Below are 6771 nucleotides of genomic sequence, written 5' to 3' on the forward strand. Positions count from 1 at the left end.
GCTCCAAACTAGCCTGGTAGTTGCAGCCCCTGCTCCCGAACCCCACCTGAGTAGCGGTGCCCAGCTTAGGTTTGAGTTCAAATGTTCACCTTGCACGTACGATGGCATGTGTGCCCGCGGTCCAGCCTCTCCTGACCTGAGCCTCCTTCACTCGGCCAGAGAGACATGGGTGGCCCTGGAGCCTCATGCATCTTACTACGGAGCTGTACCACTGAGCTACATTCCCCCAATTCCCGCCCCTCCCCTCCTTCCCCCAGTTTTGAGTTAGGAGCTCACTAGATTGCCCAGGCTGCTCTTGAACTTCCAGTCCTCTTGCCTGGAGTTGTCAGCATTACAGATCTATCCCACCAGGCTTGGCTGTCACTTGCATGTTCTAGGAAGCACTCCTCTACTTGCCTAGCTTCAGGCACTCACAGCTCAGTTTGGGGCTAATCCCTCATTTGACAAGCTTCACCCATCACTCTCTGCTGCTTAGGGACATCTCCCCTTTTCTGGGGCTTGGAGTATAATACAGCTCCCCTACCTCCCTGTAGGGGCTTCCAGACATTTTTGTGGGAGTCAGGTGAGCAGTGAGGGTGCAGGGGAAGATCCTGTCTTTGTTTAGAATGTTAGTATTTCATTTGTCTCAGACTTTCAGTGTTACCGTTCACTTTCAGAAATATATTAAAATACTGTTTTATGTAAGGACCTGGTCTCACTATGTAGACAAGGCTGGCTTTGAACTCACAGAGATCCACCTGCCTCTGCATCCAGAGTGCTGGGGCTAAAGTGATGTGTCATCATGACTGGAATCTATACCATTCTTAACAGCAAACATGGATGGAGGAAAGTCTAAAGTCTTTGGATTTGACACAGCATGTTCAGTGCTCTCACTGCTAACAAAATAGATCGGTTGGACTTCACTAAATTAACATATTTTTCTGAATAAAAGGACACAGTAGACAAAGAAAGGATAAACGGTAGAATGGGAGAAAATACTTGCAAATCATATATTAGATAAGGATCTAGTATCCAGAGTCTACGGACAATTTCTTTGTGTGTGTGTGAACCAATATGTTTATTGGGGGTTGTGCAAAGGAATATGGGTGAGAGGTTACTTATAGACGCAAAAATGACTCAAAGGTTGCTCAAAAAGCCATGGATGACAGCTCATGAGAAACTGGGAATTTCAGTGTACTGCACAACACAAAGGCAGCTTGACAAGCTGGAGAATTTCTTCCAGGCAGCTTACGTGGTCTGAGTGTCTTCTAAAAAGCGCCACTGCTCTTTGCTTCTTCCAGGCAGTTCAGCCCGTCTCTGCTCACTCCAGACAGCTTGGCTGATCCTCCTTCAGGCACTTAGACTATTCTGAGAGCGTCCCTCAGCCTTTACGCTTATACTTGCTTATGGATGGAGGGTTCTAATGAATCTGGTCAGTTGCAGGGACTTCATAAAGCTACTGAGCGGTTTACTCTAAGTAACCTGCGTTTCCTTGAAGGATGGAATATTTCACACACACACCAAATCCCGTATCTTAAAGCAGGAGAGATGATGGCTCAATAGTTAACAGCACTTGCTGCTCTTGCAGAGGACCTGGGCTTGGTTCCTGAGCACTCAGAACTGTCTAATCCTAGCCAGTTTTGGTTTATGATATGTAAACATGGTTCTGTTTTAATCCCAGATGTGGGACTGATTCAGATTGTCCACAGCAGCAAACAATTTGAGCAGGCTCTGAGGGGGATCTTCACCAGGACACAGGGCTGGAGGCCATGGTGGGGGAGGGTAAGAGACAACCTCCAGTGTTGGTGGGGTTTTCTTTTGGGGTAAGAAGATATTTGGCTGCAAAACCTTGACTATGTACTTACCACCACGTAGCTTTTACCCTTCTGAGCGGGTTGCTTTGTGTGATTATTACTTCATTCCAGACACTGTCTTGATGAATGAGGCTTTTGTGGCCCATCCCCTTGAACCTTGCATCTGAGCTGAATTTTCTCTTCCCTTCTCACTTTCCACGCTCCGGTGTGTTGACCAGAGTCATCATTTTGGAGAGGAATCTGGGGGCTGTGATGCTGGAGTGGTTCAGAATTGCAGATCATCAGGGTTCCAGTCCTGCACAACCAGGAGGCCCCCCCAAATGCCATGACAAAGCCAAGGGGTTGGGGGAGGTGGCTCAGTGGGAAGGGTGCTCGCTGCCAAGCCAGATACCCTGAGGTTAGCTCCTAGAATTTACCTCCAGCAAGCTGTCCTCTGATCCACAGGTACTTGTATTTGCCTGCCCCTCCCCCACAAAAATATATGTTAAACAAGGGGGAGGGGATCAAAGAAGCCTCTAAGGAGGCCAGTGAGAGCCTGGGTCTCTCTTGCGTTCTTCAGGCACAGAGGGTGAAGAGGCATCAGAGGGTGTCTTTAAGACTCCCGGAGATCCAGAATTGATGTGGGTGTCCCCCTGCCGTATCCCCATTAAATAGTAGGAACTTCCTGAGCCCCTCGGGCCTGCACCTCTGGGCCCACAAGCTAGTATCTAATGGTGACGTAGCTCTAAGGCATGAGCAGAAGCAGGCTGTGGTAGGAAGGACACCCCCGGTAGGTTACAGTACAAAGGTGTACAGGTTTACTCTAGCCTTGATGTAGCCTTGACCATGAGGGTGGGCTAGCCCAAACTCTGCAAACCCAGGGCTGAAGAACGACTAAGAAAATTCTGGTTAATTGAGGGACTCCAGGTGAGAAGGGGACCCTTGAAAAGTCCAAAAACCAAAGCTCTCAGGGAAGAGCCAGGTTCAGGGATGTGCAGCCCAATGGCATCAGTATCACAGGTGCACCAAGAAGTGCCTTTCTGCCCTGCCCCGCCCCCATTCATTTCCACATTGGTGGGCAGAGATGACTTGAGAAACCAGCAAAATCCAGAGCGGGGGCAGGAAGTTAAGGTTTTATCCAGAGCGGGGGCAAGAAGAAGTTAAGGTTTTAAGTCAGACTTTTATTATTTATTACCTGTCAGTTACTGGAAGAAAAAAAAAATACCAAGCACTTTTAATCTAGGGCTCAAAGTTTTAAGTCTTACATTCTAGAGGCTGAAAGTCCAAGAATAAAGCAATAGCATGGTCAAGGTCTTGGTGAGGACCTATTTCCAGATTTCCAGATGGCCACAAAGAGTGAGACAGGAGGAATTTTTTTTTTATGAGACCACCAACCTCATCATGGGGCCCCTTCAGTCGATCAAAAGACACAGCTCTCACTTCAAAGGGAATAATAGATAGTTTACTCTTGAGCCAAATATGCATGACCATTACCCAAAATACAGACTGTATTTAGGTTGTCCCCAGAGACATGTTCTTCTGTGGATGTGGCTACCTGAAATTATACTAGTTACAAAACAAAGAAAGTCATAAATCAAGGCATTTACTGAAAACATTAGTGGGGGCCCAGGTAGGTGGGTTTACAGCAAAACAGGAATTTTGTTATAGGTTTCAGATTCCACCTTATCACATTCTTAACTTTTGGATTGATGGAAGCAAGTGGTCTAGTAAGAGTACATTTTAGGGCTGGGGAGATGGCTCAGAAGATTAAAAGCACTCAAAGGTCCTGAGTTCAATTCCCCCCACCCACATGGTGGCTCACAACCATCTATAATGAGATCTGGTGCCCTCTTCTGGCCTGCAGGCTCACATGCAGGCAGGATACTGTATAAATAATATATATATATATATATATATATATATATATATATTTTTTTTTTTTTTTTTTTTTAAGAATACATTTTAAAGGTTTGGAAGGACGTTAAGTCAAATAGGAACAGGCAACACACGGGTTTCAAAGGGGCTTTAAAATAGCTCAAGATAATTTGGCTCTCACTAACATTTTAGTTCTCCATTAACTACCAAGTTCAGTCATTTGGCCTTATAGAATCTCTCTGTGTGCAGCTGGGGGCATGCAGAATCTAAAGGTCAACGTTGGGTGTCTCATTCAGTCACTTCCCACTTTGGATGATGATGATGATGATGATGATGATGATGATGATGATGATGATTATTATTATTTGAGACAGTCTCTCACTGAACTTGGGCTCAGTGATTCAACTAGTCTAGCTGAACCAGCAACCCTGCCCCTAAATCCTGTCTCTGCCTCCACAGCCATGCTAGGATGGCTTGTGTAGGTGCTGGCGATGGCACTCCAGTCCTTGAGCTTTCATAGCCATCTCTTCAGGCCCCGACCTTGCAGAGTCTTCAACAGACTATGGCAGTGGCTCTCATCATGTGGGTTACAAAGCCTTTGGGCTTGCATATCAGCTAGTTACATTGCGATTCATAACAGTAGCAAAATGACAGCTATGAAATAGCAGCGAAATAATTTTATTTCAACATGAGGAACTGTACTAAAAGGTTGCAGCATTAGGAAGGTTAACAGCCACTGGTCTGTGGTCTGTGTGGCTTTTCTGTTTTTATTAGAAAACCAGTTTACAGCATTCAAGACCTAAGGACGTTCTACATACCACCACACTGGTGGTGACTAGGGTATGAGCCTTAAGACCTTAAGAGGACAGAGACATTTAGCCCACGACACCTCTAAAGATGCGGATCAGGGTCACCCAGTGGAAGCTGATAAGCTGCGACTTCCCAGCATGTCTAGCCAGGCAGCATGTCTACAGGCCGAGCAGCTGAGCCCGCTGACACAGATTTCGCCAGCATGCAACCAAAAGAGCAGCAGTGTCACCCTTTGTCAAGGCTTTGTGGTGACCTGCACCTAGCCGGTGACACAGGCCCATGTGTGGACAAGCCCATACCTGCATTACTGCTACAAAGTTGCTGTCTTGAAATTCTTATTAATTTTTCAACAAGAAATCTTGCAAGCTCAGTTCACACAGGACCCAACAATTATGCATCTGGTTTTGCTGCCAGGCAAAAGCCTGATGAAGAAGCGTGCTCCTTTGCCACAACCCAAATTCAATCAAGGTCATCTACGCCTAGGCTGCCCTTCCAACAGCAAGGGCTCTCTCTCTCTTCTGGACCTCTCCTGACTGGCCTCCCTTCTTTACATCCTTTCTACTTATGATCTATTTCCCAAGCAGGAGGGTGATGCCAGCAAAACAGGAATCAAAACAGAGCCAGGCAGTGGTGGTATGCAACTTTGATCTCAGCACTTGGGAGGCAGAGGTAGGCAGGTCTCTGAGAGTTCAAGGCTAGCCTCGTCTACAGAGCAAGTTCTAGGACATCCAAAGCTACATAGAGAAACCCTGTCTCAAAACACACACACACACACACACACACACACACACACACAGGTCCCTTCCCTACTCAGAGCCCTAAGACAGACACTTGTGTGGCCATGCTTTCCAGCTCACTCTGTTACCTGTTTGCCCCTTTCTTCCAGACTCACTGTCACCTTTGTCCTGCCTCCTTCTTTCCGGAAGTGCTGTTGTAATGCTGTCCTGGAGCTGTTTGTGAAGCCTGTTCCCTCACAGCCAGCTGCCTTAAAAGGCACCTCCTCAGACAGCCCTCTCAATTCCATTACTCTCCACCTTAATTTCCTTCACACTACTCCTCACATCTGAAATCAATCACATTGTGTCGTGGCCTTTACTATTTTAAAATTCCAGATCTTGCTTTATTCAAGTCTATAGTGGTAGTGAATTTACGTTTTATGGTTTGGTTATTACACAAACTGTATTTTAGATTTAAAAATAGTGTTTTTTTTTTTTTTTTACCAAATTTATTTATTTCATTTTTTTTGTGCAAGTGTTTTGTCTGCAGGCGTGTGTATACACCATGTGTCTGCTTAGTTAAGCTTATGGAGGTCAGAAGAGGGCATCAGATCCCTGGAACAGGAATTGTCGCTCTGTTGTTTCTGGAAACCGTTTGGCAAGTCACTTGGTTTTCAGAAGAAATTTTGGTATTAAAACTAGTCTTTATTTGATTTTTTAAAAAACACTTACCCTAAGTGTTGCTTCTACACTATTCAACGGGCCATTGTTTAACCATTAAGCATCTAACTTACTGTGAAGGTGTGGACTGCTTGCAATCCCAGAACTGGGGAAGTGGAGTCAGGAGGATCCTGGGCCTTTCTTACCAGCCAGCCTAGCCAAACTGGTGGGCTCCAGTCCAATGAGGACCCTTCCTTGAAGGAGAGAGATGGTGTTCCTGAGCTCGGCGTTCAAGGTTGTCCTCACATTTGCACATGTGCACATGAACATGTATTCACTTGTACACACCCTTAGTAAAAAAAAAAAATCCAAAATACAGGGGTTAGAGAGACGGCTCTTCAGTTAGGAACACTTGTTCCTACAGAGGACCAAGGTTTGATTTTTCAGTGCCAACATGGTGGCTCACAACCTTCTGAAAGCCAAGTGTTGTTTCCACTCATCCCTAAGGCAGCTCGGCCCTGTGTGCATCACTCTTCTTAGGGAGCAGCAAGACTCCAGCAACCTTCCCCTTCCTAAACCACGTAGTTATTTTTAGTTAGGTGTGGTAATGCACTCCTGTGATCCTAGTATGGAGAAGGCTAAGCCAGAAGGATCTCCTGGTTCCCGGGAAAACACTGTCTAAAACAAGCAAGCAAGCAAGCAAGCAAGCAAGCAAGCAAGCAAGCAAATAAGTAAACTATACATTTAAAACGGGAGGGAAGAAAAACGAGTCTCTGGACTGGGCTGAGGCGCTGGCAAGGCCCTCCTGATTTTATTATTTTGGAACCGGTTTTCCCGTGGGAGAGGAATTCCTGCTGAGAAGCTTTCTTGGTGTGTCCGGCTTTAAAAAGAAGAAAAGAGTTGGCGGGGGGGGGGGGGGGGGGGGGGGGGGGGGGGGG

This window comes from Psammomys obesus, unplaced genomic scaffold (assembly GCF_907164565.1).
Source record: "Psammomys obesus unplaced genomic scaffold, mPsaObe1.curated_primary_1811, whole genome shotgun sequence".
NCBI lineage: Eukaryota > Metazoa > Chordata > Mammalia > Rodentia > Muridae > Psammomys > Psammomys obesus.